Genomic DNA, 12,451 nt, shown 5'->3' on the forward strand with positions numbered 1-12,451 from the left:
ATAATTACTCTCCTTTGATTATCAGAATAAATTCAGAATTGACATGTGGGACCAATAAAAAAGGAAAGAAGAAATTTTTCCAAGGATAACAGAGCAAGAATTGAAAGGGTAGAGAGGTGATGTATACACTTACCAAAAGATTTGCCTTATTGAAAAGTGAAGTCTGCTGGCTTCCCTGATGGCTCAGTGGCTCAGACTCCAGGTGCCCAATGCCAGGAACCTGGATCTAATCCCTGGTCAGGGAACTAGATCCCATATGCCAAAATGAAGAGTTTACCTGGCCAACTAAAGATCCCACATGCTGCAAATAAGACCCGGTACAACCAAATTCATAATAAATAAATAAAAATAAGTATTTTAAAAACATTATGATTATATAGTTTGCTTTAAAAATGATGAAATACATTATACATATACATATATATATATATTTATGAAAACAAAGGCTGGAAGGGTACTTATTAAATTGCTGAGAGTGGTCATTTTTGGGAATCAAACTTGCCAAAATCTTTACATCCTAAACATCCATGTCTTTTGAACTTTTGTAACAAGCATGTGTAAACTGTTATCAGAAGAAAAGGAAAGGAAGATTTGGTATTTTAAGAAAAAGATCTTGGAATCGAGGTATTGCCTGGAAGAAGTTCACTGAGCAGCAAAAGACAAGTGAGAAAACATGGGTACCAAGTAGTGTTGGTCCCACACAACTTGGCTGCATGCTGGTCAGGAGTGGTCAGGAGTCCAAGATGCCGCAGAATCCATGGGGACCTGGGGAACCAGTGTTCAGCAAGGACGTTCATGGACTGAGTGTTCCATCGTAAGATCTCAGTGGTTGTCAGGTCTGTACGGTTGATGAATGAACAAAGTCTGGTTTGTAGCTAAATTCTGTGGTCACCGGAGATCTATTTCATTTCCCTGCCATATTTAAATTTTCTGTATTAGTAAGAGAGGCAAAGGGGGAAGAGAACTAGCATTTATTGAGGACCTGCTATGTTAAGCACTTCGTACAGCTGCCAATGCATAGCTTTACTTGATCATCAGGAGAACACTTTAAGGTAGGTAAATTCGAGATAAAGAAGCCAGGTGTCAGGAAGGTTGGATAACTTGCTTATAGCCCTACGTCAATGGGTAGAGTTGGATTCTATCTCAGGCCTATCAGAAGATCGGAAGCTCAAGGATTCTCTGCTGTGCCGTACCCTTTTCTAAGAATTTCAAATCATTCATTATTTACTGGTAGTTATTGAGCTTCTGGTGTAATAAAGGCCCTTCTGTGTAGGCACTAGGCTTCCCAAGTGGCTCAGTGGTTAAGAATCCTGCTAATGTAGGAGACATGGATTTAATCACTAGGTCGGGAAGATTCCCTCGAGAAGGAAATGGCAACCTGATCTGGTATTCTTGCCTGGGAAATCCCATGGACAGAGGAGCCTGGTGGACTACAGTCCATGAGGTTGCAGAGTTGGACACGACTTAGCGAGTAAACAACATGTAGGCACCCAGGGGCCTAGTCTTCAAGAGTTTATTACCTACTCGGAGACTCAAGGCATACACACATGCATGAAGCTTAAATAAGCATACGACTTAAATAATGCAAAGTGAAAGGACAGTGCTTAGTGTTACAGTGCATTCTAGAATAAGGAGTACTTGCTGCCTCTAATTTTTCTGATTCATTGCAGCAGCCAAGTATCCTTTACTTGTATAGACCCCAAAATTCAGCAACCATGCAGTACTTCTGGCTTTGAGAGTCAAAGGATTTAGTTTAAACATGTTAGTAAAATGCTTTCGATTCCTTAAGTGTTAGAAAAGCAAGTTAGAGAATTTTGAGAGTGGCGAATTTGCCAAGTGTCTTGTCACTATGCATTGACTAAATTTGAAAATGAAATTAATTTCAGAGAAGAGTTTTGTTCAGATTACAAACTTATTCTGCCTGTCAGAAAAGCAAACAGATTTAAATATACAATAGTGTTTTCTTTTTTCCTATTCTGATGTCTTAAGAAATACTCTCTGGTTTTAATTATTTCAAACAGTTGGGTTTTTAAAAGGTCATCTGCTACAATTAATTATTTAGAAAAGTCTTATATTGGGTTTTTAAAGTTACAGTGATTAGTTTTATACTGTAGATTTTACAAACTTTTCTACCCATTCTGTTGTTTGTGACCTGCTCGTTTTGACCACGTGTTCCGGGCCTCTTTCCATGTCAGTAAGTTGAGGTCTGTAATATCACTTTTAATGACTGCATAGTGTTTCATTGCATGGTTATACCATCATTGATGTCAACAATCAAAATCATAGGTGGAGGAAATAATATGTGCAAGGATGCAGAGCCCAAATGAGGGTAAGACGATCAAGGCCTTAGGGTGTGACTCTGAAAGTTCGTACACCTGGGCTCCACAATCGCCTCACCTGGTCTCTTCCCTGAAAGGATGGGCATCTAGTGGTATTTCAATTCAATTCAGCCGCTCAGTTGTGTCTGACTCTTTGAGACCCCATGGACTGCAGAACACCAGGCTTCCCTGTCCATCACCAACTCCCGGAGCTTACTTAAACTCATGTCCATCCAGTTAGTGGTATTTGTAATCATTTTAAAAATTACTGACATTTGACTTTTTTCGTTTTTTTTCCTATTATAAATGAAGTTACAGTGCAAATCCTTGTACAAATACTATTCTATAATTGTACAATTATTTTCTCAAGGAAAAGTCCAAGGATTGGTAGTGCTGGGTCAGTGATAAATGCTCCCTAATACTTACTGTTGTCCCCCCAACCCCATCCCGCCCTTCCTGCCCTCCACACACATTGTACTGATTCATACTCTCGGTGTCTAAAAGTGCTTTAGGCTGTTGGGTGATAATTACAAACTAGCAAAATAAGAATTTTAGGGACACAATGCATGATTTGAACAGACATTATTATTCATGGAATTAATTGTTTAAAAATACTTTGCCCTCTGTTACACAGCAAGAAGATAAAAACAAAGCTTTATGTCCCCCTGTATTTTTTGCCAGAGAAGATCATTTATCAGTTCTACCTTTTATTTATTTGACATGGGAGGAAGTTTGTTTAAATTGGTTCTCTGGGGCTGGATGTGACATGTTCTGGATGGGGTGTTACTTTAATGGAAACCGATAATGCAGCTGAGCTATGTAATAGAAGATTGCAGGCCTGAATGCAGAAAGGACATGTTGGAGCTGTTCCTTAGTGTCAGAACTGTGCACTGTGGCTGATGTAAACTACTTATGTGAGCTGGAAGTTGCCTAGGCAACAGTCCTATTAATGAAGAATGAACCTCTCTTATTATCAGTGCCTGGATGAATTTTTTTTTTTTAATAAAATGTGCCTAGTAGTCTCACATTGACATTTTCAATCTACCTACTCATCTTTCCTTTCTAGGCTGCAAAACTATTTAGCTCTATTCAATAAGGATGCATTCTTTCTCTGCTAATGAAAGTGAAATCATTGGGGGAAAAAAAAAAAAACAGTCAACTGTAAGGGCAGTAAAAATACTAATTTATAACAATTACCTAATATAAAATTATTGTCCTTTTGATATATTCTTTGACTAAGGCAGAGCCTGAAATTGACTGGGACTTGGTAGGTATTTGAGCAGGCCAGAGTCTTTAAATTAACTTGTCTTTATGATTTAATGGAGTGTTGCCAACATATTTATAAATAAGTGGAGTGTGACATTGCTTCTTCCTTCTCCTTGTCAGACTGTAAATTTAGACTCCATTTCATTGTGTGCACACTAGAAATTAAAAAAAAAAAAAAGCTGTTGTTGTCTTGGAAGAGCGAGAGACCATGTTAAGGGGGACGATGGTTAGAATGCCTGGGTACCAAGCATTGTGCTTCCTGAGGTCTAGAAAGAAGGAAATCATTTCTTCAAAAAAGAATACATTCCTGGGACTTCCCTGGCCATCCAGTGGTTAAGACTCCACGCAGAGAATGTGGATTCAATCTCTGGTCAGGGAACAAAGGTCCCAAGTGCGTGGCCAAAGTAAAAAAAAAAAAGAATACATGCCCTTTTATAATGACAATTCTTCTTGTGTTTTGTCAAGCTAACCGGGTGAGGAACTTACCTTTCAGTTATGGTTATCGGCAACCCATTCCTTTCAAAATGGAACGTTTGTTGTCTGTTCTACCTTGTCGCCTGTTACAGTCATTAGTCATTCTCAGCTTGTTTCCCCTGGGGAAGGTACTCAAAACTTTCTGATTATGAAATTAAATAATAAACTTCGATTGTGTTCTCATCACATCTTTTTGATAATTATTTTCTGGTAGTAAAATTTAAATGTTTGAGGTGGAAAATTTGACAATAAATGTATGAAGAAGAAAATTTTAAAAACCACTCATAATCCCACTACTCCGTTAACTGCCACTGAAATCATGGCATATTTACTTCACCAGGACATTGTTCAAAGTCCTCCTTGGTAAGATAGAATCAACACTGATCTGTGAGGGCCATATGTATAAGGACAAGTGACACATACCAACGGAGATGTGAAGATGCTGACTGAAATTAAGGGGACAGTTGTAATCTAAGCAAAACTTGGCCCTTCTATGTCACTGTGGCAATTCCAGGGTCAACAACAAGTAGCAGTTAATCTGATTTCTCATTTCTTAACTTATATCATTAGACCAAAACAGATTTTGCCATCAGAACAAGTTTCAGCACAAGCATGCCTCGAATTTTCTTTGTTAAAAGTAATCCTGGCTTGCTTCTTTGTGCCTTTCCTATTGGCACGTAGGGAAGGGAGAGCTGTTTCCCAAACATATGCAAAATAGGCCAAAGTTCATGGGAACTAAAGATGTCATGGTGAAGAGACGTTGTGTACTTGCATGTTTATTCTTGGCAGTGATGGCATAAAGAGGCAGTTTGGGTGTTGCTTTAGTCCCCTTCAAGCATCCCCAGATAAATATGATAAAAATAACAATAATAAGCACAAAGAATAAAACTCTCATGCACTGATAGGATAAAAGCTTCTTGAGAGAACTTTGCTATTTTTAACAAACTGAAACAATCCAAGGAAAAATAGAGTGTTTATCATTGAGTCTCTTAGTGACCCCCTGTCAGCACAGTCCCACCATCCCTTCCACCAGATAATGCCCCTAAGCCCCTCTCGCATAGCTGTTCATAACCACCCCCAACTTCAATTCCATAATCCAAGATGCATATATCACAAGGCAGGTAATGGGGAAATGCTCTGTCATCAGAAGGATGAAGTTGGGATGGAAGTTCCAAAATGTCTGAAAATGGAAACAGAATACGTTTTTTCTCCTTTGAAAAAGAAGCAGAAAGTTCATACCAATGTCAGTTCCCTGGTTTTGATGTTGTACTATATTTAAGCAAGATATAACCAGTGAAGTAACTTAGGACTTCCCTGGTGGCTCAGAAGGTAAAGAATCTGCCTGCAATGCAGGAGACCCAGGTTCGATTCCTGGGTGGGGAAGACCCCCTGGAGAAAGGAACAGCAACCCACTCCAATACTCTTCCCTGGAGAATCCCATGGACAGAGGAACCTGGAGGGCCACAGTCCATGGGGCTGCAAAGAGTCAGACACGACTGAGCAACTGGCACACACACACAGTGGAGTAAACTGGCTCCTGAGAGCACAGCACCTCTCTTGTACTGTCCTTTCAACTTCCTGTGAACCTATAGTTATTTCAAAATAGGTAAGAATAAAAATCTTTTGATCTGTAAAGTGTAGGAATTTCAGAAAATTACAGCAGTGTAATAGAAACATTTTAAAAACTTTAAGATGTTAGTGAACTGATATCTCTTTATAAATAAATAGTTGTTTCTTGGAGAAAGAAATGGCAGCCCACTCATGTTCTTGCCTGGAGAAGCCCAGGGATGGGGGAGCCTGGTGGCTACAGTCCATGGGGTCACAAAGAGTCAGACATGACTTGAATGAGTGACTGAGCAGTTATTTCTTGAAAAAATAAAAAAGAAGTGGAAGAAGGACTTTCAGTCTCTGGTTCTGCATGTAAAGAGCCTTGAAGTCACCACTCCATCCAAACAACAAGGAAAAAGCTGAACTCTGAAAAAGCAACTCTTGTTGGGTCCTTAAAGGAGGACACAGAGAAAACTGCTGTCCCAAAGACCAAAGAAACAGGTGAAGTTTGGGCTTAATGGAGCAGAGACTCATGAGTGAAACTGTCAAGGGAACCAGTTGTTCAGTCGCTAAGTTGTATCTGACTCTTTGCGACCCCATGGACTGCAGCACACCAGGCTCCTCTGCCCTTCACTATCTCCTGGAATTTGCTCAAACTCCTCTGCTGCCCTTTTCTCCTCCTGTCCACAGTCCTTCCCAGCATCAAGGGCTTTTCCAGCGTATCAGCTCTTCATATCAGGTGGCTAAAGTATTGGAGTATTTGTTGAGGTAGAAAAACCTGAATTATAATTGGCAAATTATTGGAAGCTCAATGCAGACACCTCAGAGTTAAGAACTCCGGTGGAACCCATTCATAGGCAGCCCCCACAATATTTTGAGATTTACCTCTAACAGCTCAACTAGGTTCCCACAGTAAATCCTGGAGAAAAATCTGCTTGGGCCTTTGGCAGGTAGAGGGCAAAAAGAAGCATTTTGAAATAAGCCAGAGCACTGGGTTCTTAGTAAGGCCCTAGCATTACCCTACTACCAAAATAAAACAAAGACATTATAAGAAAACTACAGACCTATATTTCTGTGAACATAGATGCAAAAATCCTCAGCAAAATATTAATTAAATCTAAAAAAGTATAAAAAAGAATTATATACCATGATCAAGTTGGATTTATTTTTCCCAAGTATGCAAGGTTGGTTCAACATTCAAAAATCAATTCCTGTAATCTGTCACATCAGCAGAAAAAGAAAAATCAATAGATGCAGGGAAAGCATTTGACAAAATCCAACACCTATTCCCTGGTGGTCCAGCGATAAATAATCTGCCTGCAATGCAGGATACTCGGGTTTGATCCTTGGCTCGGGAAGATCCCCTGGAGAAGGAAATGGCAACCCACTCCAGTAATCTTGCCTGGGAAATCCCATGGACAGAGGAGCCTAGAGGGCTACAGTCCCTGGGGTCACATAGAGTCAGACATGGCTAAGCAACTAACAACAGTAACAAATTCTTTGTTGGGAAGATCCTCTGGAGAAGGGATAGACTACCCACTCCAGTATTCTTGGGCTTCCCTTCTGGCTCAGCTGGTAAAGAATCCACCTGCCGTGTGAGAGACCTGGGTTTGATCCCTGGGTTGGGAATATCCCCTGGAGAAGGGAAAGGCTACCCACTCCAGTATTCTGGCCTGGAAAATTCCATAGACTGTATAGACCATCTTTTAGGACTTGAAATAGCTCAACTGGAATTCTGTCACCTCCACTAGCGTTGTTCATAGTGATGTTTCCTAAGGCCCACTTGACTTCACATACCAGGATGTCTGGCTCTAGGTGAGTGATCACACCATCCTGATTATCTGGGTCGTGAAGATCTTTTTTGTACAGTTCTTCTGTGTGGAATTCTAGTTGAGCTATTTCAAATCCTGAAAGATGATGCTGTGAAAGTGCTGCACTCAATATGCCAGCAAATTTGGAAAACTCAGCAGTGGCCACAGGACTGGAAAAGGTCAGTTTTCATTCCAGTCCCTAAGAAAGGCAATGCCAAAGAATGCTCAAACTAACACACAGTTGCACTCATCTCACACGCTAGCAAAGTAGTGCTCAAAATTCTCCAAGCCAGGCTTCAGCAATACATTAACCGTGAACTCCCTGATGTTCAAGCTGGTTTTAGAAAAGGCAGAGGAACCACAGATCAAATTGCCAACATCCGCTGGATCATCGAAAAAGCAAGAGAGTTCCAGAAAAACGTCTCTTTCTGCTTTCTTGACTATGCCAAAGCCTTTGACTGTGTGGATCACAATAAACTGTGGAAAGTTCTTTAAGAGATGGGAATACCAGACCACCTGACCTGCCTCTTGAGAAACCTATATTCCGCAACAGTTAGAACTGGACATGGAACAACAGACTGGTTCCAAATAGGAAAAGGAGTATATCAAGGCTGTGTAGTGTCACCCTGCTTATTTAACTTATATGCAGATTACATCATGAGAAACGCTGGGCTGCAGGAAGCACTAGTTGGAATCAAGATTGCCAGGAGAAATATCAATAACATCAGATACGCAGATGACACCACTTTATGGCAAAAAGTGAAGAAGAACTAAAGAGCCTCTTGATGAAAGTGAAAGAGGAGAGTGAAAAAGTTAGCTTAAAGCTCAACATTTAGAAAACTAAGATCATGGCATCCAGTCCCATCACTTCATGGCAAATAGATGGGCAAACAGTGGAAACAGTGTCAGACTTTATGTTCGGGGGCTCCAAAATCACTGCAGATGGTGACTGCAGCCATGAAATTAAAAGACACTTACTCCTTGGAAGAAAAGTTATGACAAACCTAGATAGCATATTAAAAAGCAGAATCATTACTTTGCCAACAAAGGTCCATCTAGTCCAGGCTGTGGTTTTTCCAGTAGTCATGTATGGATGTGAGAGTTGGACTATAAAGAAAGCTGAGCGCTGAAGAATTGATGCTTTTGAACTGTGGTGTTGGTGAAGGTGCTTGAGAGTCCCTTAGACTGCAAGGAGATCCAACAAATCCATCCTAAAGGAGATCAGTCCTGAATGTTCGTTGGAAGGACTGATGTTGAAGCTGAAACTCCAGTACTTTGGCCACCTGATGCAAAGAGCTGACTCATTTGAAAAGACCCTGATGCTGGGAAGGATTGAAGGCATGAGGAGAAGGGGACGACAGAGGATGAAATGGTTGGATTGCATCACTGACTCAATGGACATGAGTTTGGGTAAACTCCGGGAGTTGGTGATGGACAGAGAGGCCTGGCGTGCTGCAGTCCATGGGGTCGCAAGGAGTCAGACCCAAGTGAGTGACTTTCACTTTCAACACCTGTTCATGATAAAAACTCCATAAACTAGCACTAGAGGGAAACTTTCTCAATTTAAAAGTTTCCCTCTAGTCCTAGTTTATGGAGTTTTCTTACAATGACAAGAAACTGAGAACTAACATCATATTTAATGGTGAGAATATCAGAGATCAGGTGCAAGGCAAGGATGTCCCCTCTCACCAATCATTTTTAACATCAAACTAGAAATTTTTGCCAATGCAAATAGGTGAGAAAAAGAATTAAAATGCACCCCGACTGGGAAGGAAGATATAAAACTGTCTTATCACAGATGACATGACCTTCATCTATGTAGAAAGTTCAAACGAATCAACAGAAACTCTCCTGAAACTTAATTAAGTGATTACAGCATGCAGTATTTGTTAGAGAATTCATCAGAAATGTGAATTCTTGGGCCCACCCAAAGCTACTGAATCTGAAACCCTGGGGGTGAATCGTGACAATCTCTGTTTTAACAGAGCCTCCAGGTGACTATGTGACTCAGCTGGTAAAGAATCTGCCAGCAATGTGGGAGACCTGTGTTCAATCCCTGAATTGGGAAGATCCTCTGGAGAAGGGAAAGGCTACCCACTCCAGTAATCTTGACTGGAGAATCCCATGGACAGGGGAAGCTGGTGGGCTACAGTCCATGGGGTCGCAAAGAGTCGGACATGACTGAGCGACTTTCACTTTCACATTCTTTCACCAGGTGACTATAATGCAAACTTAATGCAGACCAGTTGAGAAATGCTGGTGTCGGCCTTCTTCGTGGCTCTTTATGTCAACCCAGACGGCTTTGATAACCTGACTTTGTAGGGTTGGGTCTTATGTTCTTTTCTATAAGGTTAAGCATCTTCAATATTGTTTTAAGCAAAATCGTGAAGTGGGTGAAACTTGGCTTTGGCATCCTGTCACCTCTTTTTGTCGGCTCATCTTCCTGCCTTGCTTTCATCTGTCGGGTTCTCTCTTACCTTTTTGTTGGGTGAAACTCAAGAGACTCCACCGTTAGGATAGATTAAAGGGTCCTAAGGAATCAGGTCTAAAAACACAGCACCTCTAATTATAAAATATGGGACTTTGGCAGACTCACTGGGGAGGAATGGGAAGGTGGTGTTGATAGTGACCTTCCCAGAGCCCCGAAATTGCACCTGATGAGCAGATGCCCGTTCCCTTGACCTTCAGTCAGAGAAAGAGGACCCTCTTCCCTTTGCTGTCAGGTTCCCAAGAAGAGGGCTGATACAGTCATAAGATCTGGAAATATCTTCAGCACAGGCATCCTAGCTGGATGCTTTTTGCTTCTCCTCCAAGTCTTACCTGTGCCCTCTCTCCCACCTGCACCTTGCTCATTTATCATCCACATGGTGCTTTGTGGCCTATAGATTTCCCAGTGAAATAATGCAAAGCTTTCATGGGTGTTCAGAGACCAATTGGGCTTCCCCAGGGAGCCAGTTCTCTCTCAGGGGGAGTAGATGAAAATAAGTCATATTAACTGGTGTCTGTTTATCCCGAGGGTTGCTTTAAACTGATGACTGAAATTCATTCTCCTACTCTTTCCCCTCAGACCACAGGTCAAGATTGTACCCCAACCTGTCTGTCCAAGAATTCTAGTCGCCTGAGTGAAAATTGATAGAATCCAAGCAAAATGCACAACTTTGCCTCTTACCAACACTGTCCCTTTCCTCTCTGCACACACGTGCTCACAGGCAGATAGATGTGCATGTATATCCACAAAGGTCACTGAGGCGCTCTGAGCCTGGCACACGTGTGATCAACAAACTCAGCAGAAACCCTCAATTATTTGTCGTTACCGAAAATCCCTACGTTGGACTTTTTCTTTCACAATGTTTTGCACGGCCTGAGTGAGCCAAATTCTTCCTTTCAAGTTATCAGAACTCAGCAGGTTCAGAGGAATTGTTACTGATGCTGTCTGGTTGAGGGGACTCATGGAACTTTCCAGAAGTAAGAAGCAGGTGAATCAGAATGCCTCAAAGATGGAATAAAAATTCTTTGAAATGTGAATGGATTAGATTAAAAATGAATGTAGTTTAGAGTCTGCTAGTCACGCCCAGCGTTCCAGGGAGCCGGAAGAGGTACACAGCTGAATCCTCAGAAAGATTTGTCTACATAAGCACATCGAAAGGGAGAGTGGAAGCGGATAGCTAAATATTCAGCCTTTCTGTCCTCCAACCTCCGCTGCTGTTGTTGAGTGAAAGGCCATGTGGAGGGAGAGACTAATTAATTAAATTGGCCATCTTCACCTAATCAGACCTGCCAGAAAATTGTTCTGTTAACAAAGAGCTAAATGTTGTTGCTCAGGAAAGTAAAAAAGGGCAGTGATAATGTTCATCTTGGGATAACTACAAAAATATTGTTAATGCCACCTCTGAGCTGCAATTTTAACTGTAGCAGTCAGGCAATCCCAAATTACTGTTCCCACAGCAACTATGATTCAGCTGACTCCTCAAGGCTTGTCATAGATCAGGACCATACTTCTGTATCATCATTGTGGGAGAAGTGCAGTTCTTTTATTTATGTCTAAGCCATGGAAAGTTTTATTTCATAAGCTTCTATTTGGAAATGTGGTTATTAGAGACTGACAAAAGTCCTTCTGAACCACTGAAAATAAATGTTTTGATGTATGGATAAGCATTCATGCCACTCTTGAGCTTCATGTTCAGAAGGTCATAATGGTCTCCAGGACAGTAAAATTTGAAAATCCTCTATTTCCCTAAGGAATATCCAAAATTTGAGATTTTTGAGCAACATAATCCCAGCATTCAGACTGCCAGGACAAAGAGGAGATGGTGTACTCCAAAAAGGAAAATATACCCTCATTTAAATATTCATAAGATTTAATCTGTTATGTTTATGATGATGAATTTGTCATTCTAAATGTAAATGATCTACAAATCTTGGTTTTATTTTAAGCATTTTCTTGTCAGTAAGGGGGAAAAAAAACCCTTGGATGAGAAATGAGAAAAGTTAAGCCTTCCCTTTTCCTGTCTCCTATTCCATCAGGCCCTAGAAGATTAGGAAGAACACTTTTGCTTGAAGTGGAAAATAAACCAGTCTCCAGTAAGGTGGCAAAATGCTCAAGGAATCACCCACAGGGTTACTAGAAATGGTGTATCAGAGAGGAACAGAGCAGGCAAAGGAAAGTCATGGGCTTGCCCTCAGAGGAAATGAGACAATGAACAGAAACAGAGTTCTCGCTATAGCTTAATTAGAGTGTAACTTAGACTCTTAAAACTTAATAAGAGTATTAGCATATTTTTCGGAGAAGGCAGTGGCAACCCACTCCAGTACTCTTGCCTGGAAAATCCCATGGACGGAGGAGCCTGGTAGGCTGCAGTCCATGGGGTCGCTAAGAGTCGGACCTGACTGAGCAACTTCACTTTCACTTTCCACTTTCATGCATTGGAGAAGGAAATGGCAACCCACTCCAGTGTTCTTGCCTGGAGAATCCCAGGGACGGAGGAACCTGGTGGGCTGCCGTCTATGGGGTCGCACAGAGTCGGACACGACTGA

The 12,451-nt window shown here is 41.2% G+C and overlaps 1 protein-coding gene across 1 annotated transcript in view; it reads left to right on the forward strand.

Moving 5' to 3' along the window:
• The window catches only part of CAP2 (cyclase associated actin cytoskeleton regulatory protein 2), a 139,203-nt gene that overhangs the window by 39,031 nt on the left and 87,721 nt on the right, over window positions 1-12,451 (forward strand). The gene's annotated exons all lie outside the window — the stretch shown is intronic.

Source organism: Oryx dammah, unplaced genomic scaffold (genome assembly GCF_014754425.2).
Source record: "Oryx dammah isolate SB20612 unplaced genomic scaffold, SCBI_Odam_1.1 HiC_scaffold_11, whole genome shotgun sequence".
Taxonomy (NCBI): domain Eukaryota; kingdom Metazoa; phylum Chordata; class Mammalia; order Artiodactyla; family Bovidae; genus Oryx; species Oryx dammah.